Source organism: Thamnophis elegans, chromosome 2 (assembly GCF_009769535.1).
Source record: "Thamnophis elegans isolate rThaEle1 chromosome 2, rThaEle1.pri, whole genome shotgun sequence".
In the NCBI taxonomy this organism is placed as follows: Eukaryota; Metazoa; Chordata; class Lepidosauria; order Squamata; family Colubridae; genus Thamnophis; species Thamnophis elegans.
This window is the reverse complement of record NC_045542.1, coordinates 42,664,423-42,688,981: the sequence shown is the minus strand read 5'-3', so window position 1 is coordinate 42,688,981 and position 24,559 is coordinate 42,664,423. Positions and strand designations below refer to the sequence as shown.

Sequence of the window (24,559 nt, the reverse complement as noted above, 5' to 3'; positions counted from 1 at the left end):
GGAGTCACAGAATTTGAATTAGGCAGCCAGATAACTGGATAAATAAATAATCAATGTAAAACTATTGGGTTGTGGTTACATTGGATGACATTACCGATATGATGCCATCCTCTGCAATGGAAGCTGTAGTATAGTTCAGTACCGCTGAGCTACATTTTTTTTAACTGGACTTAGGTGTGCTAAATAGTAGCAGTTTCACTCTGTTGGTTCCAGGATCCCCTGTGAATATGAAATTAATAATCAGAACTCCTGGCATGTCTCTTCTACATTATGTTGCCACTACCTCTTTAACTCTTGATGATGCAACTATGTGTAAACCCCTGGGATGTATAAATGAATATCCTGAAGATTCATAAAGGTAAATTAATTTGCTTGTGTTTAAGGCTCTTGGCTGCTATGGGTTGGCAAGCAGTTAAAAAGAGACATGGGGGAAATAATTGTGGGGACAAAACTAGCATGCATGAAATATTTCAGAAACAGAATTCATTATCAAGATTATTTAATGATACACAGGGCCTGTGGGCTTCATAATGCCACCTATTAGGCCTTAAATTTTTACAATTTAAGAATGCAACGTGACTACTAATATAAAATAAATGGCAGGACTAAGTTAGAAGCTTTCATCTTTTGTACTACAAAGAAGCTAAAGGATTAAATGTGTTCCCTTGGAATTGCTCAAGCACTGAAGATTAAACCTGATGATTTATAACCTGTGATGTGAATGAAGGATGACTTGGTGGATAACAAATTGCACATGAGTTTATTATTACTTCTAGGTCCAGTTCTTAACTATAATTGAGGCGTTGCAATCCACAGGCATCTAGATCATTATCTGGACCTATCAGTTTTTCTGATTTGGTTGACATATCCAATAAAGCTGGGGTTTTTGCAGGCAGATTTAACTTTAACTTTTTGCAGGTATGTTTAACTTTTAGTATTTATTGCAATCACTTGAGTTTTGACCTCAGTGTTATATAGGACTCATTATTCTAGGACTGTGATGGTGAACCTATGGCACGCATGCCACAGGTGGCACGCAGAGCCCTCTCTGCGGGCACATGAGCTGTCTCCCCAGCTCATCTCCACCGTACATGTGCGTACGCCTCCCACTGCCCAACTGGTTTTCGGGTCTCTGCCATACAGGCACAGAAGGAGACACACACATGCGTGGGGGAGAGGGGCGCATGCATGCACGGGGGTGGGGTGGGGGAGCACGCATTGCATTATGCCCCATGTGCCAAAAATGCACATGCACTTTTGGCATGCGACAACAAAAAGGTTGGATATCACTGTTCTAGGATGACGAAACAGGATATTTATTAATATTTTTCTCAATTTTAGTTAAGCTAGCCTTGAATTTGATCCTCAGTTGCATTCACAATCTCAGGACTAAAATTAGAAGAATTACTGTTAGTATAGTGTGATAATTATGTTTATACTGAGTCCCCCCCCCTATATTTTAAGCCTTTGATGTATAATTAGAGGAAAGCTTTTAGTATACTTAGATATTGCAATACTGGCATTGCAAATACCACTTTTCCATATTTGTTGTGAATCTGAAAATCCCAAATGAACTATGAGGCATTAGATTGGGGAATGGCATATACTATTAATTTGTTTCATCTTTATTTTATTGGAGTCGCTGACCTTTAATAAACATATTGATTTGATCTTTATTGTAGTAAATTGTTTTGGTAATTCTACCATATCTAAATATCTTTATATGAGAAATACTGAAGTCAAATAAAAGGTTAGAAGTGAATACTACATGAGAGTGACAAAGATTTTCCAAACTTGGTGCAGGGAATACATCAAGGCAATTAGCACCTGGGCAATTCCAGACATTAGTCGTACAGCTGGAATGGTGAACTGAACTCAAGAAGAGTTAAAAGATCTGGAAAGGAAGACCAGAAAAATAATGATAATGAATCATTCACGCAGTGATTCACAAACCCTACTTATGGAGGAAAATACCGTAGGTGTTCGTTGAAACTTGCAATTATACTAAGACACCCGCCCTGGCTCTATGCCATCCTATTTAGGCACATTTTTGAGGCCGGGTGCATGCGCTGAAGGTGCACACATTAGCAAAGCGCAGGCACGGAAGGCCCCAGCGCACGTGTGGATGCGGCACACAATGTGGGCAGGTGAATGCGCAGGGCGAACCAGTGGTAACAAAATGTGAAAACCACCGCTGATCTGAAGACAGGATAAGAGAAAGAGTTAGAAGAAATAATGAAATACAAAGACCTGCCAATAAAGCAACTGTGGCAGAAGAAAGCAAAAATGGCACCAATAGTAATATGCCCTTTGGATACAGTCCCAAAACATCTGGAGCACCCGATTAAACACCATTGACAAAATCATCACCAGTCAATTGCAAAAGGCAGCTTGACTTGGAACAGCTTACATCCTATGATGATACTTTTAACACTATCAAACAACAACATTTGCCTAACTCAGGTCCCTGGATATGACTTGATAGATGGATAAAAATGCCAAACCCAGTTCTGGACATCTGGCTGACTGTGCAAAGAACTATAATATTAATAATTATAATAAAACAGCAGCAACGTTGCATGAAATAGCTCCATTTATAAGCAGAAGCAGTGTAGCTTCACAGTTTTCTAAGAGCCTTTTTCTTTCTTTCATTTGGAACTAAAAACAAGCCTGTCAAAAGTAGTTATAATATTTTTCCATGGAATGGAATTGATTTGAGAATATTGTACTGCTGCCCTAAAATCAGATTCCTTATGATCTTTTGTATCCTTAATCTATTTGATCTGTCTTAATAAGACTGAAATTGGACTTTGAGCCACATGTCTGGTACATATTCACATAATATATTATTTCTAGAACAAATGAGTGCTATGTGCAGTTGATGACTGTTTCTTGTCACCTTGAGCGAGCTGATTACTGATTCCAAGATTTCAGAATCTAGTAGTCTTCTAATGTAAATGCATATCATTTGTATTCTTGGAAGGGCAAGATAGGAAAAGACTGACCCGAATCATCAAGTCCTCCTTGACTGGGATATTGAAGAATTGTAGACACTGTGTAATGATTGTATCTTTCTCATATAACTGTCTATAATCAGAGGGAAGTTGTAGAAGATACCAATCTGTCTCATTTAAAGTTATCTGATTGAATCAGAAGATTCCGTCTAGTATCTAATAACTTTCCCCCCACTTTCTTGCAACTGGTATATTACAAAGTATGATTGTGGTGGAGATTTTCATTAATCAGTAAACTGAAAAAAAAAACTTTGCAGGTTTTTGTTTAGAGTAATCATTCAGGGAACATGTTTGAATGAGTGAGCGTGGCCCTGCAGGAAAATTTGTTACACAATGAAATTAATAGTAATTTTGTAGAAAAGCAAAGTTGTGGAAAAAATAGACAATTTCAAAGATATCTTTAGTAACTAAGAGGATGAACTTGAAAATATTGCTTGTTGTCTTGAAAGGAAAAATCCTTTAATAAAGGGCTGTGAAATCTTTGGCATTTGATTTGCTACAACTCCCAGCAGCTTTAATTAGCATAACCAACACTTAAAGGGCTGAGAATTATAGTTCAGGAACTTTTGAAAGTGTAAAAATTACCTACTTTATTCCAGTGCAGTCTTTTGAGAGGATAGCTGGAATCTGCCTCCTCCTCCTCCTCCTCCTCCTCCTCCTCCTCCTCCTCCTCCTCCTCCTCCTTCCCCTTCCCCTTCCCCTTCCCCTCCTCGGGGGGGGGGGAGGTTGTGTGCAAATATGGTTTGGCTATGCTCCTGTTTCCTCTCCATTTGCCATACTGAACTAACTACATAAATGGTTTTCTTGCAATGGAGCAAATGCAGATTAGTATTAGGGTGGGATGCATCTGCCTTTTTCACAGCTTAGCTTCCGATTCTTTGGCTTCAAAATCAGAGTCTTCGGTGCTCAGAGTAGCATAGGAGCCTTCAGAAGCAACTGAGTTTCTTTGCTGTTCACATTACTCAAGGGTTTGCCCAGACTTTGTTTTTTGTATAATTCTTTTTTTAAAAAGAAAGATAAAAATTAATGCAAATTAATACAAAGTAAGAAAAAAAATGAAAGAACTCAGTGAGGAAACAGTGCAAGAAAGGAAGAAAAGAAAATTAGAAAAAAGAAAAGATACAAAGTAACTTCCATTTTTTTAATAGCAGTCATAAGTGCAATTATAAATTTTACTCTATGCTCATACATATTCTCTTCTCTCCATAATCTAGCCTGTCTAATCAACAAAACCATAAATCATATATTCATTTTTTCTGTTTCGTGGAGAAAAAATCCACGAGTTTTCCAGTCAACAATAAATGTCTTTTTTTTGATCAAAGAAGCCAAGTTAGGCATTTCTCCAAGTTCCATAATCTTCACCAAACATTCCTCCATTGTAAGTAATAACAATTCTTTCCATCCTTGTATAATAATCACATACAAAAACAAAATTCCATGATTTTTTCCCAACTGTTTATTAATCAGTCTCCAAAGAAAAGCCTTTGGTCCAATTGTAATTGAATCGAACATTTTCGAGCTTTTGTACACATCCACAAATATGATAAAATGTCCCTTCATGTTGTTCTCATTTCCAGCAAAGATTTGAAGTGCCTTTATACTTTCTAGACAATTTTTCTGGTGACATATGTCAGCAGTAAATCATTTTATAAAGATTATATTTAAGAATATAGTGTAAATTCCAATCCTTTAAGCCACACACAATTCCTTCTCATTCCATCTGTATATTATAATCAGTTTTACCCACTTTATCATATTTTCTTTTACTTGTACTTCTGTTTCAAATTTCAACAAAAGTTTATACATTTTAGCAATTACATTTTCATCATTTGTACATAATTCTATTTCAAACTGAATTTTACATTGTTCAAACCATACATTCTTTTGCCTACTTTCAATCTTTCTAATAATTGTAAATAAGAGAACCATTGACAGCTATATACTTCTGCCACCAGTTCTTCTATTAATTTTATTTTACATTCCCCTTGACAAAATGCTAGCATCTATCTCACAGTAAGTTAGCCATTTTTGTTTGCCTATTATTTATTGTCTTTTGAGTGATTTTAATATTTGTGTCTCCTGCGAAGTTTTGGGGAGAAGATATTGCCCATGTTTCAGTGGGCTTTTTAAGAGAGACCGCCTCCTGCCAATTACCTCCCTGCGACCTATAAGATCACATAGATTGGGCCTCCTCCGAATACCATCCGCCAGTCAGTGCCGACTGGCAACTACACGGAGGAGGGCCTTTTCAGTAGCAGCTCCGACCCTCTGGAACGATCTCCCCGTGGAGATTCGTACCCTCACCACCGTCCAGACCTTCCGCACAGCCCTCAAGACCTGGCTATCCCGTCAGGCCTGGGGATAAGATCACAATTTGTCCCCACCCGAATGAAGAATGAATGTTGAGTACTATTTTAACTCTTATGTATTGTTTTATGTTTATTGTTTATTTTATGTAATAAACAATAAACTTCCTATTTTATGTAAGCCGCCCTGAGTCCCCGCGGGGAAAAGGGCGGCCTATAAATATTAATAAAATACTAAAAATACTAATACTAAACATAATTTCTATTTGATTGGCAGAACTTTTCAAGAGTCCATTTTATCAGTATTATGAAGGAAGTTTTAAGCATACCTGATAATAATAGTAAAATTGTTACTATATGAAGTGAAGTGGTTCTTCTTACTTCAGTTCCACTTTCCCAACATTATGATAACAGAATTCATTGCTAAAATGTTATAAGGTACTCTGTATGTGTTTATGTAGGCATATATGCATTATAAAAGTAATACTGTTGTATGCATTGGCAACTAAAGTTCTAAGTAGAGCCACAGTGGCACAGTGGTTAGAGTGCAGTACTGCAGGCTACTTCTGCTGATCACTTGCTGCCAGCAGTTTGGCAGATAGAATCTCACCAGGCTCAAGGTTGACTCAGCCTTCCATCCTTCCGGGGTGGGTAAAATGAGGACCCAGATTGTTGAGGGCAATAGGCTGACTCTCTAAACTTAGAGAGGGCTGTAAAGCACTATGAAGCGGTATATAAGTCTAAGTGCTATTGTTACTGCTATTACTATTGCTATACATTTTCAGTCAGTCATATGATGCTCTGATCTTTATTTTCTGAATCAGTTTTCTGGTTTCTTTTTTCTTCTCTGGCTCTGCTGTACCATTATTTCTATGTGATGATACTAACTGGCTCATTCTGCAGCTTTGATGCTTGTTGAATTTTGCCAGCCCAGTTCTGCTGCCAGCCCCCAAGTGGGCATCTTACAACTGGCCATGTGCCTGGCATGGCTTCTATCCAGTGATATGACTTGCTTTAAATATAAGCATTTAGTTCCTGTCCTTTGCCAAATTCACTTCCCTTCTTCCTGTCATCATTTCCAGTTGTATTATCTTCTGCCAAGCTAATGATCATTTGGAAAGCAAGTAGAACCATTTCTTCTCCACCTCTCCACAAGCAAAATGAAGTTTCATTTTTCCTGTGTATTCTATTTCTACTCAATTTTCTTTCTCTGTAAGTCCACAATAAGTAGAATAATTACCTTTTTTTCTGAACATTTAATCTTTCTTGGATAGCAAACAGTGCATCTTAAAGCTGACCCAGAGGCAATATATAAATTAATCTAGTTTAAAAATGAGATTCTTTCTTCCGTAATCAATGTCACTTTTGTTCGTTGAAAATGCAGTTGCAGAAGCTTTGATTCTTTTCTTCTACCCTATTGCCCAACAAGGATAATATCAGTACTGCTAACAAATCGGAGGTGTTTAAAAAAAAATTAAAAAATATATTTCCTTCTTATTTTCTTCATTCTCTTTCCCTTCATTCTCTTTTTCTTCCCTTGATTGGAAGGAGCTTCAACCAGCTTCCTGCAGGAACAACAGCATACTCCTTTGCCTTTTCTCCCACCATGAAGATGAAAAGCAAAGAGGCAGATTTTTTTAATGGAATATGAATTTTTTTTAGGACATGTCCATTATTGGGATTGGTTCTATCCATGTATTCCTGCTCTGTCCAATAGAATTAGAGCAGTGGTCCCAACCTTTCTGCTTTTCTGGACCAATGGGAGGGGGGAGAGGAGATGGTTCCATGTGAACGGCAGGTGCACATATTTGTGTTGTCAGCTCCATTTGTGTGAGTGGCAGGTGCCCAAAAAATAGAGCCTCACAATCGTTTGTGTGAGTGCCTGCTGCTCACGCAAATGGAGCTGCATGCACAATTGTGCATGCTTACCTGCCATTTGTGTGGCCCGGTTCCAAACAGTACCAGGTCACGGCCCAGTGGTTGGGCACCCCTGAATTAGAGGCTTCTAACCAGGATTGCTTCAATATTTCGCATCTTTTACTTTAGCAAAAGTGTTAAACTGTTACAATCATGAAATGCAGTACATTATGATTCTTGACGAATGTATCTTGTCTTTTTATGAACCCTGAGAGCATATACACCAAAGACAAATTCCTTTTGTGTCCAATCACACTTGGCCAATAAAGAATTCTATTCTATTCTATTCTATTCTATTCTATTCTATTCTATTCTATTCTATTCTATTCTATTCTATTCTAATGATTTTGAATAGCTATGTGATATAATTCTATTGGTGGCATTTCTGTTAGTGATAGATGCCACTTAATAATACATGGCGTTACAATTTTGTATTATGAAGACATTGAATTTGCTTTCTGTTTCCAGAAAACCTTAAGCATGAACATGCTTCACTCTGAAATATTTATAATCTACATTAGGTAGACTATAGGATCACAAATTTTCAGTGGTTTTTTGACAGATCTAATGTATCTAGGCTGCAAAAATCTGGGTAATCACTAGATGGCAGATACACTTAGTGTTATACCAAAGCCGATTTGAGAATATCACACATAGAGATTTTCTGACAAGTTGAAGAGTTTTAAAACTCTCAGAGTTTTAAGAGTTCAATAAAGCACTTTGTGGTTTGCAAACTTCTAATTATTATACATTGCAAATTGGAATATCATTTTTACATCTAAGAAGCTGAACTCTTATAATTAAAATGTGAAGTTGTTTTTGTTACAATATATTGTATTTATCGGAAAAGAAAACTACCATACATTTGATAATCTTCCTCTACCAAAACATTGAGAAAAGATTCTTTAAGTCCTATTGCCATATTTTTGGTGAATTTTGGACTGTCTTTCCATTTCAGAAGTATTTAATCTGAGGACAAACATGTGTTTTTTTTCCCTGGTAAATACAGTTGTAACCTTTTGGGACTTTCCAACATTTAAAAAAAAGTTCTATAGCAGATTGTGTTCCCAATATGTCATTAAAATGTGTAGCAGATTTAACATCCTGCTGTTAAATTCTTTCTATTCTATTATGGAATGAAAAAGTTACAGAGATAAAATAAAGAAAATGTAGCTTTGTTCTTCTAGGACTTGGATAGCTTCCCCAATTTAGCTTTTTAATGTTAATGTTTTGTACATTGTTGACATCTTAATCATCTCTGTATTTTATTTTGTGGGTGATGCCAATAGGAAAGACCATTCCTTTATTCTGTTTCGTGTGTGTGTGTGTGTGTGTGTGTGTGTGTGTGTGTGTGTGTAATAATGAAAGATAAATACCACCTTCATTGTCCAGAGCGAGATTTCCTGTTTCAGAAATGTGAACCAAATGCTTAAAAGAGGAGTATACAGAATCAGGTTAAAATTGGCATAGATATTTAGTCCCTCTCAATTCTATAATTTTGTTTTTGTGTCCTTGCTAATACTGAAGACCCAAAGGGGACATTGTTCACATCTTCACATTCCTATTTTGTAAATTTCCTGTGAAAAAGCCAAAAAAATTTGGGCTTGGTGGGCATGGCAGGGGAAGAATACTTTAAAATCTCCATTCCCTCCCCACTCCAGGGGAAGGATACTGCAAAATCCCCATTCCCTCCCACTCCAGGGGAAGGATACTGCAAAATCCCCATTCCCTCCCACTCTAGGGGAAGGATATTGCAAAATCTCCATTTCCACCTCACTCCAGGGAAAGGATACTGCAAAATCCCCATACCTTCCCCACTCTAGAGGAAGGATACTGCAAAATCTCCATTCCCTCCCACTCTAGGGGAAGGATACTGCAAAATCCCCATTCCCTCCCACTCCAGGGGAAGGATACTGCAAAATCTCCATATCCTCCCCACTCTAGGGGAAGGATACTGCAAAATCTCCATTCCCACCCCACTCCAGGGGAAGGATATTGCAACATCTCCATTCCCATCCCACTCTGGGACCAGCCAGAGGTGGTATTTGTGGGTTCTCTGAACTATTCAAAATTTCCGCTACCATTTCTCCAGAACCTGCTGAATTTCATCTCTATTATGAACTCTTCCCTGTCTTGAGACATGACCGCATTTTTGTGCCCAAAATCTAATTGAAAATGCAAGAACTTTCAAGAACTATTCAGGAACCATTTCATCCAATATTTGCTCATGAATTTGAACCTCAGGTTGTAGCTATTTAGCACACAAGCCCAGCAGCTTGGCCATAATCCTATAATGCCTTCCTCAAAATTATAGATATAGCCTATTGATCCATGCTGAGAGATATAGGGAAGTATATCACATTGCTGCAGAGTTACTTGTTTTACAGTATCATAATGTTCTGCATCTCTTGCTGAAAGTTTGCTAAGTTCATGTAAAAGCTAAGCTTTCCCAGCCAGGGACGGAGTGTACGTGGCTGATTTTACAATTTACAGGCTTTGTATGTTCTTTGAAACCTCATAAATTTATTCTTCAAAGGGTGGTTTTTAATTCAGAAAGGGATATCAGCTGCGCCTCATAATTCACAGTTTAAAGCAAGGTCTCTCTGTTTTCATGTTGGTCCTTAAAGCAACTTCCTTACCAGCTGTCTCCAAAATTTCTCCCCTTCAGAAAGAGAAGAGGATGGGGAGCACCTAGAGAAAAATCTGACCCCACTTCTTTTAAGATGTAGTGTAGCCTCCTTGAGTATGGCACCAGGTTTTCTTGCTCTGGGCTGTTGATTTCCGTTTTCATACTGAGACACTTGGTTCTTCCTCCTGAGCATCAGAGTTAGGAGGAGGGGTCCATCTCCCCCAAATATGGGCTTTTCTTTCTCAAACTTGGGCTGGTTCATGATTGTAGGATAATTATTCAGACTTCTGCCAGTTTCCTAGCATGGGCATGAGTATGGGGTCTGCCACTAATTACAAAATCATTGTACATTACTTACTATTGTAGCTTTATGCGTCATTAATGTCTCAGTGTGTGTGTATACGCATCCCCCCTGCTCACCTATAGGATATCTGGATTGAGGGAGCAAATAAATCCAGGTAGACCTCAATTTATAATCATTAGTTTAGTGACCATTTGAAATTGCAATGGCACTGAAAAATGTGATCAGTTTTCACACTTACGACTGACGCAGCATCCCTGTGGTCACATGATCAAAATTTGGGTGCTTGGCCACTGGCATGTATTTATGGCAGTTGTACTTTCCTGGGATCATGTGATCACCATACGTAACCTTCCCAGCTGGCTTCCGACAATCAAAGTCAATGGAGGGGAACCAGGTTAACTTAACGACTGCTTGATTCACTTAACAATTGTGGTGATTCGCATAACAACTGTGGCAAAAAAGTTGTAAAATGGGGCACAAATCACCGAATGATTGTCTCGCTTAGCAACAGAAATGTTGGGCTCAATTTTGGTCATCAGGACTACCCGTAAATAAAAGGAGACATGATGTTCTAAAACAGGCACCCCCTTCCAATTGTTTTGAAACCACCATCAGATTACATATATCAAAGAGACACAGGCTGATTCATATTTCAAAATCACTTCCACCCAAGGCATTGCTTCAAAATGAAATTAGAAGGAAGATTGCATTTTTATCTTTCTCCTATGAATTTGAATCTAAAATATTCCATCCATATCCACAGAATGTGTTACTGTATATTCCTTTCTCAATCTTCCTTCCTTCCTTCCTTCCTTCCTTCCCTCCTTCATTCCTTCATTCCTTCCTTCCGCTGACCACAGCTCAGAAAGATTGCTTTCAACCTTCCCTGTCATTCTACAGTTTCTCCCATGAACTTTCTTTTTACTCCGTAAAGCTCTTGCCAGCCATTCTTCATCTGTCCTGGTGAACACTGTACTTTTTCCATTAATTCTGAGATTTGCCTGCAGCCATCTCATCAACTCATCAAATAAGATGTAGTAGCTGAGCCCGTCTACTTCTGCACCATTTAATGTTAGTGGATGATGCAATTCAAAGCAAAGTTTTTGTTTTTCTGAGAATACTCCCGAATCTCTCTCTATATATGTTTTTATTTTTTATTTGGCATCTTAGCTTTATGATAAAATGAAAAAAGATGATATTTGGCACATTGTGGTTATTACCATTATTTTATTCCAAGGATGTTCCCACTGTGACCCAAGCTAGAACCTTTAGTTGAGAGACTTTCTTTCAAGCTAACGTTGTGTTACCCTCATTCCACCACTTAGAAATTATACATAGTATATTATCACACATTTAAGATATCATTGTTATCATTAACAAGGAATACTGCAATAGGCATAGGGGTGTCTAAAGTTTGTAACCTTACCTCTTATCTATCTTTAAAAAAACATGTCAAAGCTTCAACTGACAAACACACAATAGATAGTAAAAATGAATATATATGTCATGATCCCAATTAGCCATGAAAAATGTAATGTGGAATGTAAGAGAACTTAATGGTTAAGAGCATTTTTACCTAATGAAATGAAGAAAAACAGATATTTTGTGTCTGAAACTAAAGAGAAGGCAAATATATATTAGAACTGAATGCAGGTGGTTTGATCTTGTGCCATGGAATTGGTAAATATATGCAGGGAAGTGAAGTTGGTGAATGACAGGACCAAAATGTATGTAAAAATATGAATTAATGTCATCTAGATCATTTCAAGTATACATGGACGTAGCTATTCATAGGTAGTTATATGTTACATTTCGGTAAATGATGATATGGAAGAATCAAAAACTCATCTGCTGCACATTTACATGAATCCTGTATTTGTAACTAATTTTCTCAATCTTTCATAATGAACAATCAAAATAGTTGTGCTTTTTGTTCCCACCTTTCAACACAAATATCTGCTTAAACCCTATACTAGAAACACTTTTAAACAGATGCTAGACAAAGGGGTACAGTTCCTTGGTCTTTATATAGCTCAATTATTTTTCCTTATTTGCTCATTTCGTTCCAGACCCATCTATTCAAGTTTCCTAACAAAGTAATCTTTTTTAACCGCACTTCATTCAGAATATTGCATAACATTGCATAAATTCCCACTATTTCCTCATTATTCTATATCACTATACTTGGAACATAACATGCAACTATTGTTATCTGAATAAGTGAGATTGAGAAGATGTGACTGCAGGGACCTATAACAGCCATAAGTACAAATACCACCCTTCAAAGAAGCTGAAGAAACAGTGGGCCACCTTATCAATTACTGGAATAAGTTTGCACCAAATGACTATACAGAACGACATGACAAAGTAACAACAAGGGTGCATTGGAATATCTGCCAGAAATATCTCTTGCAAACAAGCCGAAATTGGTGGGACCACAAAATAGACAACATAATGTCAGTGTATATTCATGAACTGGAATAGGGCTTAGTAACAAGGTTAGCCAATGGGAGCTGTTTGCTAATTCAGACATCGAAGAGCCTGGGTGTGGCTTAGCTCTGTAGCTCTGAGTCTGAGCTGAGCTCTAAACTAGTCTGATGCTCTGAACTGAAACTGAAGCTCCTCTCCTCTGTCTGTGTTGGAAAACCTGCTTTTGGTATTGTATATTTACTTCATGTATTATATTATATATAAGTTAATGAATCCTGCTGAATCAATTACCTGTGTGTGCTTTCTGGTTGTGATTGCTGCAACAAACTCTGACACATAATAGAAAATGAAGATGCTAAAGTGCTCTGGGGCTAGCGTTGCAAAAATGGTATCAATAGTAAAAGGTGCCTTGGGTGCAATCCCAAAATATATAGAGCACTACTTGAACATTATTGGTATTGACAAAGTTATCATCACTCAATTGCAAAAGGCAGCTTTATCTGGAACAGCTCACACCCTGGAATGACACCTCTAGAACCATGAAACCACATTACCTGCTTCTCAGGTCGTTGGGAAGGACTCGATAGGTGGACAAAAATACAGTCCAGTCTAAACGTCTGGCTAACTGTGGCTAATCGTAATAATTTATTAAACTTGTATGCTACCCAACTCTTAACGATGTTGGGTAGCCCACAGCATTCAAAGAAATTACAATAAAATCAGTAAACGAACATATGAGATATGAGACTATGTTCAACATTTCTAGTTCTTAAACTACTGTTTTAAATGGCTTTTTGCTTCCAAATATATATTCAATTATGATTGAAACGCCCGACTCACAACCACTCAGTCCCAAACAAAAAATAGCAATCTCAAGAAAAAGAGGCAAGAATCAGTAAGAAGATCAGTAATTAGGGCAAAACAATGTGCTTCTTCTCAAAGCTTTCCCGTCTTAGCAAAAGGAGATATAAGAGATTTGCCTTGTATCTCCCTTGGAAAGATATTGTATGCAAAATCAGGGCTCCATGGCACAGTATCCAGCTTTCTGATGATGTGATTGCTTTTTTTCTGCAGCTAATTTCAGGGGGGAAATCCACAGGTGACTTGTACTGAGGAGGAGAATTCTTGAATAGCAGCGGGAAAATGAATGAAAACAGTACTGTGCTGATTTCCAGAGTTGATAGATAAGCTTTCAAACTCTTCAGTTTCCTCTAACTTATAGATTTATGGATCTTTTCACTTTGTCTGGAAGGGACCCATACAAACCCTTCCTGCTGGTTCAGTGAAATGCTTGGAGCAATCTACAGTTTTTAGTGTGCAATGCCAGCAATCAGGAATCACACCGGAAACTATATTTGTGGCATTAAGCAACCAGATCATCAGAGAGAGAGATGACTTTTATAAGTGTAAAAAAAAAAGTTCTGTTGTCACAACTGCTGGATTGAAAGTTGTCAGATGTCACACCAGAACCAGAAATCCTGATTCTCTGAATCTTAATTCATGATCCTGCTTATAGCAGAGATTTGCAAGAATAATATAGCAATGCAGACAAGACAGAAGTCATACACAAGCAGAAAATATGCCTCCTGCACAGAAAATATAACACATACAGTCTGTCTCTCTGTCTCTGTCTCTGTCTCTGTCTCTGTCTCTGTCTCTGTCTCTGTCTCTGTCTGTCTGTCTCTCTCTCTCTCTCTCTCTCTCTCTCTCTCACACACACACAGACAGACACACACACACGTTTGTGTGCATTTATGTCTCTGTGTATATTTTCTCTTAGCATTTGTGCAAGGTCTGCTTGTTTGCACTGCTGTTGTCTACCTTGCAGCAAAACCATTGCATGGTCTGACAATGGCTTTAACAATGGATTTGTCACAGAGCCTGGTGCTGTTTAGGAGTGACTGCTCCAAGGGGACCCATGTCTAAGAAGAATTACAACCTGGGTCTTCCTGTTCCTAGTCCAGCATCTTAGCCCTTACTGCAACCCAATCCTCCTTTAAATAGGGAAACCAGCTGAGTGATATTGAACCAGTTGCTGGGGGGGGGGGGCTGCAATGTCATCACAAGGTTTGACATAATATTTTGATTTAAATTTTGAATTAAGTCTTGTGGGTCTGTTGCCATGGTCTGTGGCCACAAAATGTACTTAAAGGGTGGGGGGTGTTTTACAGTGAAGAAAAGGTTGAGACCACTGGTGAAAAGGAGTGGTCAAAATATTTTTAGTGGGCATGAATGACGATTCAAGATTTACTTGCAGAAAAATAAGTTATGTTATCTTTGTATCCATAGGAATACTTGCATTGGGAGGCCAGGGACAGGATTAGATTTGAATTCATGTAAATTGGTGAATGTGTAATGTGAGTAGCTTTTGAATAATTCAACTATAATGAGTACCCACAAGCACTTATTACAAGATGCCTGCGCAAAAGACAGAGAGAGAGAGAGAGAGAGAGAAAGAGAAAAGAAGGTAAAAGACCAAATATAGGGCACAGCCTGTCATACATCAAAAAACATTTCAGAAGCAGTAGAAAGCAGCTTCTGAGATCTGCAAGTGGGTATTGCACACTGCCCAGAGGCTACCATACGAAGACTTACTGTGCATTATAAAGATCATTTGGAGGCGGGAGATATTTCCAGTGTAATCTATCGGATCCCCAAACTAGATACGGTAAGGAAGGTAACTACTAGATTGCAAGAACACAAGTGAGTGGTCAGATGAGGAGACCCAAACTCATCGGTAGCCTCACATTGCAATGAACAAAGACACGCATTTAATTTCACAGCTACTAAGATTGTTGGCCATGCAGGTACAAAGATAGCGAGCGAAATGATTGAAGCCTGAGAAACGGGCCCCTTGTCAGTTAACAGGAGTGCTGAATTACCACCAGCAATTACTTAGGAGCTGAGGGCACAAGGTAGCACAAGGAAACGACAGCCATCAACACATTAATCAGCCAGTAGGAAGGCACCACATAAACACGACTCTCAGAACAGCCCAAAGCATGTATTCCAGTGGAGAGAAATTCCCTGAAGATGGGCTCCATCACAAGTCCAAAAGCTCGGAAAAGTAAATATCTGGTCCCGGTGACCGACCCAAATTTGATCTCTCATCAATATCCTGGGACGTGCATATTTGCCTTCATTAGTGAGAGATTTTTCTGTTTGATATAGGATTGTATCAACATGTCCTATACCTCAAACCTGATGAACATTCTGTTGCAATGTAGTAATTTTTTTAAAAGGGAAATACGCGAAATGCCTTAAATTCAGAATACAGATGAAAACATTTTCATGCTAGACTGAGCTTTCAACAAGGGACAAATAATAATTCTGTGTTCTGTTAATAATATGGATAGAGTTTAAGAAAAATGAATTATGTCCCCCAATAACATTCTGGTCCAAACTATATGATTTATTAGTCTTTACCACTAGCTCTTGCTTAATGGCTGTATTTATTTTCAACCTTAGCTGAAGGCAGAAATGATCTGTGAATTAAAATTAAAGCAATTGTGCAAAATTAGATATTCTTTCTTCAGGCATGTTTCAAATAAAGAAACATCAGGGAACTCAGTATTCTGATGTTTTGAGCAGCTGTATCTATTTCATTTAGAAGCTCTGCATATTTTCATGAAATTGATTGTGGTAAATTGGAGCTCTCTGTTTCTTGCTTTCTCATGGTAATTGGCATTCCTTTTTTCTATTTGCTTGGACCTTGCCTCCTTCTTCATAGTTCTTTAGAACCAAATGGAGTTTGCTTTTGTTGATTTTTCATGTTTACTACATTTCAGGATGGTTCTTTATAGATTTGCCAGGAAAGACAATTTTAGATCAAAGTTTCTTTCATGTGGTATATGGCACAGGATGATGGCCTTTTGAATAAAAGTCTTTTATGTTATCAGTTATCAGAATAATGATTGTTCTTTTTAATAATTAGAATCAGCACAACTGTAATTTCTATTAAGCATCTCATAAAGTGTTTGATTAGAATTCTAAATAACAATGCCATTTGAGCACATTGGCACAGTCATTACTAGTCAATTGCAAAAGGCAGCTTGACTTGGAAGAACTTACATCCTGATGTAAGCATGATATATATGATGATACCTTTAACATAATCAATCCTAGGCCCCTGGGAAGGACTTGATAGATGGTTAAAAATGCCAAATCCACTTTAAATATCTGGCTGACTATGCAACCAGCCATATTAATACTTTCCCTGATCTTGTTGATTACTTATTGTTCAAATGTATGCCATTGATGGGCAGTGTCCTATCTGCTTGCCCAAATGTGTAATTTTCATATTCTACTGTTCTGAATATTTTTTTCATAGCTTCAGTGAATAGATGACCTTATTCCAAGGTCTTAGGAAAAAATCATTTTGAGTCTTTATCTTGGGCCTTTGATTACAGGTAAGTAATATGTGTAACTGCCAAAACCAGTTTTTTAAAATTTTCAGATCTTTTCATTTCCTTTAAATGACTCTTAGAGTAGCTGGCAACCTCCCCAAAACTTCCTTTGTTATTTAACATCTTTGGATTCTCCACTGAACCTATATTTACTGGCCTAAGTATAATAATCTATATTCTGCTTGCAAAATTCTGGTGTGTCTCCATGCACTAAAGTGCTCTAAGCATTACTGATGGTAAATGGTCTATAAAGAACACAAGACACAGCTGCATCCTGGATCTCATTTATCTGTCAGATATGGAGAGAAGTCTTCCTGCTGTTTCACATTGCATCAAGTGTACCTTCCAGTAAATTGCACAAGTAGATAGATTTTTCTATCTATATATTTTTTCCTGCACCTTCTAGTTTTGTTGTGTTATTCATCTCCAACCAGTACAATTATTTTGTGACTTATACGACATATGCATCTGGAGGTCACCAGAATGAGGAAGGCAGGTCCATACGTTATTAGATGATATTTTATTTCCACTCTAACGGTAGCTTGGGTTAATTTATTTGTGGGCATACATTGCAACCTCTTCAAGAATAATTATTTTTAGACTCACATTTACCAGAATGGAATCAAACAGAATTTCTTAAAGATTCTATATGAGGTTAGTAATTTTATCAGGAAGTTGGCTATAATTCATCTCAAATATGATGAGTTAACACAGCATTCTGATATGTTATTCCTAGTGCATTACTTTTGGTAGATATGTATAGGGCTACAATTTGGACTAGATATATACAGGGCTGCTCTATGTAGGAATACTGTATGAGTTTTCAAACATTGAGTTATGATTTAGGAATTTTAATTGTTATTTATTTATATACTAGATTTTTATCTCGCCTTTAGTATTTTTTATAAATAGCTCAAGATGGCAAACATGCACAATACCGCTTCCTCCTGGTTTCGCAGTGGTTAAATGCAGCACTGCAGGCTACTTCAGCTGACTGTAGTTCTGCAGTTCGGCTGTTCAAATCTCACCGGCTCAGGGTTGACTCAGCCTTCCATTCTTCCGAGGTGGGTAAAATGAGGACCCGGATTGTTGTTGGGGGCAATATGCTGACTCTGTAAACCGCTTAGAGAGGGCTGAAAGCCCTATGAAGCGGTATATAAGTCTAACTGCTATTGCTATTGCTATTCTCCATAACAACAACCTTGTGAAGTAACAACAACCTTTTGAAGTGGGTTGAACCGGGAGAGAGTGACTGGCCCAGAATCAGCCAAGTGGCCTTTTCAATTTAACATTTAACTATTTTAATTTAACATTCCCAGTTTCTTGGCCAGCACAGTTTTTAGTCTGGCCATATTTCACTTGATTTTGGCCATGCTAAATGCCAAACATACAGTAGAGACTGGTGCTGACTTGCATATGTGATTTATGAGGATTAATCTGACCTTTCCGTCTTTTTGCTTGATGAGGCTTAAACGCAACGTTCCATTATTTTTAATGTTAAGGAAATTTGCAGCATTTGCAGACAAGGCCAAAGGAATAATACTTTATTTTACATTCCAGAAATTGGGAGAAATGTAGCACAGGCATCTCCCTCCCTTTCATTACTCTATCCCCTTTCCCATGACATGCCGTTACAGGTTTTTAGACCTTTTTGTACATAGATAGATTTTAAATCAACAGGACAGTGTAAAGAAAGAAGAGAAATTCTTAGAAACCTAGGGAACATCCTTAATGAGTTTTATTGGGCAAGAGGTTGGAACTGGTAACATTAATCAGGAACAGGGCTAGATATAATAATTCACAGTCAAGGTAGTCCTTGCCTTACAAAAGTTTGTTTTGTGACTGTTCAAAGTTACAACGGCACTAAAAACAGGGACTTGTGACCATTTTTTAATAGTTAAAATCTATGCAGCATTACCATGATCATGTGATCAAAATTCAGATACTTGGCGACTGGTTCATACTTACGATGGTTGCATCTTTTGTGATTCCCTTTTGTGACCTTCTGACAAGTCAAGTCAATGAGGAAGCCAGATTCACTTAACAACTTACCAACTGCAGTGATTTAGTTAACAACTGAGGCAAGAAAGGTTGTGGGGCAAAAGTCACTTAACAAATTTCTCACTTAACAACAGAAATTTTGGGCTCAATTGTTGACGTAAGTCGAAAACTACCTGTAGATGGTAATGACATATAGGCACTTAATGAAGGTCTTGAGGGAAAAATGTTAAGCAACTATACTTATGTCCAGGAATAGGTCAGTAATTACAGGTAGTCCTTGATGTATGACTACAATTGATCCTGAAATTTCTGTTCCTAAGTGAGACAGTTGTTAAGTAAGTTTCTCCTGCACACTGCTTGGAGAGTCCAAGTATGGGTATTATCACAGTCTGCTTGCCCTGGACTGAGAAGTCTTTTCCCTGGCCACGCCTCCTTGCGTGGCCACGTCCCCCAGAAAAAATTCTCAGTCCAGCCCGATCGGATTGTTCTTCTGTGAGCTCCAGGTTTTTTTTAATTATTTTTCCCTAACTTGGACTCTCCAAACTGTCTTTTCCCTTTATTTTTCTTGATTTTGCCTTCTTTTTCCTTTCCCTTACTGTAGCAGCCTGGATTGCTGCTGTTAAAGCCTCGTGCGAGGCTTGGAGATAGACCGCTGGGGGGGGTGGTTTCCAAGCCGCGCGCCTGTCGCTGGCTTCGGAGGCATGCCGCGGCTCCCTTAAAAGCGTGGCGGGCGGCTAGAGGCTCCAGGGACTGCAGCAAGGCTGCGTTTGGCACTTTTCTTGTTTTCCCTCGAGGTCTTTTTCGATTTTGGCCATAGGATTGAGGAGCTTTGCCGCAGAGGCGAGCGGGGCCTGCAGGCTTAATCGCATGTGACCATGCTCGCTCTCTCTTTCCCCTCATGCTGTTGCGGCGGCCATTTTAGGGCTGGGAGTTTCACGCCCTTTTAAGGCCCTGGCCTCTGCTTCAGCCCCGTCTTCCCGGGAGGCCGCTGGGTGGATACCGGGGTCAGCGGGGGCCTTACCCATCCCTCAACTGTTCCTGGACCACCTTCCTCGATCTCCAAGCGGCGCTGGCTCAAGAGCCTTCATGCCTGAGCCCTGGCACAGGGAGGCCCCGGGCCTGCAGATTGGCTATAGTTTTAAACTCAGGAGAGGTTTTTCTTCCCTCTTCATTGCTGGCTCCTGGGAGGCCCCCTGAATATCCCGGTTGAGGTTTGGGCCTAATAAGCTGCAAACTCATTAACCTCCTCCTTATCTGCTCTGCTCATGAATTTCCTAGTTGTGCATTCCTTTATTTGTGGAGTATCTTTAATCATGATTCTCTCACTTTTTTCTATTGCAGAGCAGTCTGTCAGAGTTGCCTGTCTTTTTCTGCCAATTGCCTGATCAACCTGTGTGTTTTCCTCATGGATTCCTCTGTCTCAGGTTCCCTTGCTGGTAGACAGGGTCCCCCGCAGGTTCTGAGCGTGGGTTCTCCCTAAGCTATGGAGGATGGTTCAGGCAGGGTGTGGGTGGTCAGTCAGGGCAAAACCCCTAAGACCCACTCTGTGGCCGAGGCCAGGGATGCTGAGAGGCGCCAGAGGGCCCTTGACAAGCAATTTGAGAAAGCCAGGCGCCTGGCGGAGAGAGATGCTCTCTCTTCTACTCCTGGGGTTTCCTTGGCTCCTCCCCCTCCCAGAGAGGATCCCGCAGCTCTGTTGGCCGAGGAGGTTGAGTCGCAAGACTTATCCCCTGGCAGATCCTTAGCTCTTTCCTCCCCTGCTCCCTCCTGGTCCTATGACCAAGGGCAGGAACCGGTAGGACATTCTGTTCACATTCCTCAGGATAATTCCCTTCATATTCAGGGAGAACATGCTGATCCGGACATGGGTTCGGATTCTGACTCTGAGGCTGAGCTTTCTCCTAGCATGCAGAGGATGATGGACAGGGCCATTGCTAGGGCCGTGGAGGCCGCCATGCGGAAGCGTGAGCGCCCAGTATCAGTTCCCTCTAAGACCACCCTTACTGAGCCGCCTCCGCCAAGGAGGGTGCGCCATCCATCTCTTGAATCCTCCGTGGTTAGTGAGACCTCGGCTCCTGAGGATCCGATTCAGGATCTTTTTCAATTGTCAGATGACGAGGATGATCTCACATCTGACGCCCCATCATTCTCGGGGCTCTTCAAGCCTTCACTCTTTAAATCCATCCTGCAGAAGGTGAAGGTGGCCACCGGTGAGGGAATAAAACTCACCCCAGCTCCTCCGGCTGCTGGGGCCACTCTGGCGAACCCCAACGCGGTGATGTTTAAACTCCCTCCTTCTCACCAACAGTTGGTCCCGATCCCTGAACTGTTCCTTGATTTAATTCAGCGCCAGTGGGATCAGCCTGCCACTTCTTCCTCCCCCAGTGGGGTGGATAAACAGTTGTACACCATGGAACCAGCCCTTGAGAACCTCCTGGTGCTCCCGGAGGTAGACCCCCCCATCACGGCTCTCACTTCCAACACGCCCCTCCCTGCAGACCTCCTTGAAGGTCTCAAGGCGGAAGACAAAAAGGCGGAAAAGGCCTGTCACAAGATTCACCTGGCAACGGCCTGGGCCATTAGAGCCCTCCTCCGCTTCCTTTTTCAATAGGGCAGTCGTGATCTGGCTGAGGGAACTCCTGCGCAAGCTTCCTCTTGAAGACGTATGTCTTCATCAGGACGTGTCCAAGACCATTGCGGCCGCCCAGTATGCCGCAGACGCCTCGCTTAACACCACCAAGTTTGCGTCCAGGGCCTTAGCTGCCAATGTAACGTCCCGCAGACTTATTTGGCTCCACCATTGGCAGGCGGACCAAAAACACAAGTGGAAGTTAGCTGCAGCTCCCTTCAAGGGTGCCAAATTATTTGGGGAGGTGCTAGACAAATTCCTTATCGAATCTAAGGATAAGAGGAATGTCTTGCCCTCTACTGCTAAGAAACAGGATCGCAAGCCCTTTCGCTTTCGTAGGAGGCAGTCCTTTCGTGCCTCAGAGCCTTCCACCTCCACCGCCTTCAACCCTGCCAACCGGTCCTCGGGTCAATCAGGGGAGAGGGCGCAAGAGAGATCCTCCTTTCGCAACCGGGGGGGTAGCAATTCGGGTTCCGCAAGTTTAACCGCGGCGGGGCTTCCAACAGGCCCTTTCGCAAGTCTAAGTGACTCCCCGATGACGTCTCCCATAGGGGGGCGCCTTCAGCTGTTTGCCTCTCATTGGGCTCAGACAGCAGAGGACGCCTGGGTACTTCACACCATCAGGGAGGGGCTCTCACTGGAATTTCTTTCCCCCCCTCCCAGGAATTTCATCAGGTGCCCAACCCCTTCCTGTCCTGTAAAGAGGGAGCGGATGGACCAGGAGGTCCTTCACCTCCTGGAGATAAACGCCATAGAGCAGGTGCCCCCTGGGCGGGAGGGGAGGGGTTACTACTCCATTCTCTTTCTCATCCCCAAAAGCTCGGGGGGGGGGTGGAGGGCCATCTTGGACCCCAAGAACCTCAATCGGTTCATTGCCTATCGGAGGTTCAAGATGCAGTCCCTCCAATCCATCCTGGTGGGGATCCGCCAGGGGGACTTCCTAACATTGATAGGCCTGAAGGAGGCATATCTCCATATTCCCATCCATCCGCAGCACAGGAGGTTCCTGCGCTTCTTTTACGCCGGCCGACACTTCCAATACCGGGCCCTTCCATTCGGCCTGTCGTCGGCCCCCAGAACCTTCACGAAGGTTCTGGCGGTGGTGGCTGCGCACCTCTGGCGCAGACCCATACGGCTCCAATGCTACCTGGACGACATCCTCATCCAATCGTCGTCCAGGCCTCAGGCCGTGCGGGATCTGCGCATCACCATGAGAACCCTCAGAAATCACAGGTTCTCCCTGAATCTGGAAAAGAGCCATCTTTCCCCCTCCACCAGAATCAACCATCTGGGGGTGGTGATAGACTCTTCCTGTTGCAGGGTTTTCCTTTCCCCAGACAGAGTAGAGGCCCTCTGTTCTCTAACAAACCAGGTGATCCGTGCAAGGCAGTCTCAGGTAATTCTCCTGTCGCAGTTACTGGGGAAGATGATATCCTGCCTGTCGATTGTTCCTTGGGCCAGGCTACACTCAAGAACTCTGCAGTGGCTTCTTCTACCCCACCAGAAGGCCAACAGGAGCAACTCGAGCATGCTGATCACCGTCCCTCCGCCTGTGAAGAGGTCCCTCCGATGGTGGACGTCACCGGCGATACTCAAGGGCCACCTCTTCAAGGAACCCGAAGGGTGGTCGTCACCACCGACCCCAGTCTCTCCGGCTGGGGAGCGCACCTGGGCCACCTCGTGGTTCAGGGGAAGTGGTCCGCATCGGAATCCCGCTGCAACATCAACCTCCTGGAACTGAGAGCAGCGAGGTTGGCTCTCCGTCACTTCCACCGGACGGTTCATCGACAGCACGTCCTTCTGATGACGGACAACGTGGCCACCAAGGCGCACATCAACCGCCAGGGTGGCACCAGGTCCAAGCGTCTGATGATGGAAGCGGATGCCCTAGGCCGCTGGGCGGAGCGTCATCTGGAGTCCATCCGCTCAGACCACATCTCGGGCGTCGACAACACCCGCGCGGACTGGCTCATCAGGAAAACCATCGACCCTGCCGAGTGGCAACTCGACCCCGCCCTCTTCAGTCGTCTGATTGCCAGGTTCAGCCTACCCCAGATGGACCTGTTTGCCTCCAGGGAGAACGCTCAGCTGTCGAGGTTTCTCTCCCGTTTCCAGACTCAAGGGGCAGAAGGGACGGATGCTTTGCGGTGCCGCTGGCCCCGGGGCCTGCTATATGCCTTTCCTCTGCTTCCGCTTCTTCCACAAGTAATCTCCAAGGTCATGGAGGAGGAAGCGGAGGTGATTCTCATGGCCCCTCATTGGCCCCAGAGATTGTGGTTCACCGACCTGATCAGCCTGTCTGTGTCTCCTCCGTGGCGTTTTCCTCCGGGTCAGGTCTCCCTTCGCCAGGGGGCAGTCGTCCATCCCGACCCCCAGTGGTTACAGTTGGCCGCCTAGCACTTGAAGGGGACCTGTTAAGGAGCGAAGGTTTTTCGGACGAGGTAATACGTACCATACAAGCTGCTCGTCGTCCTTCCACGACGAGAATTTATGACGCCACGTGGGCCTCCTTTGCCAGGTGGTGCGAGGAACGTTCTTTGAACCCGGTCACTGCGCCCGTGAAGCGCGTTTTGGACTTTCTGCAGGGGGGCCTGGACAGAGGTTTGTCCCCCAATACACTGCATCACCAGGTGGCTGCCTTGGCGATGGTCTGGGCTGGGGATCCTTCATTACCCCTAGGCAAGATCCCCAAGATGCGCATCTTCTTGAAGGGGGCCTCGAATCTGCACCCACCCACCGTCCACCGATATCCTTCCTGGTGGCTGTCCGTAGTGCTCCAGGCGCTCACCGCACCACCCTTCGAACCTCTCAGCTCTATCTCTCTTCGCCATCTGACGCTGAAGACAGTGATTGCTATCACTTCCGCACGTCGCATCTCTAAGCTGGCGGCCTTGTCGATGCGTCAAGACCTTTGCATCGTCCA

At 41.8% G+C, this 24,559-nt stretch overlaps 1 protein-coding gene across 5 annotated transcripts in view; it reads left to right on the top strand.

Moving 5' to 3' along the window:
• SLC39A11 (solute carrier family 39 member 11) overlaps positions 1–24,559 on the top strand; it is a 371,144-nt gene that overhangs the window by 105,042 nt on the left and 241,543 nt on the right. The gene's annotated exons all lie outside the window — the stretch shown is intronic.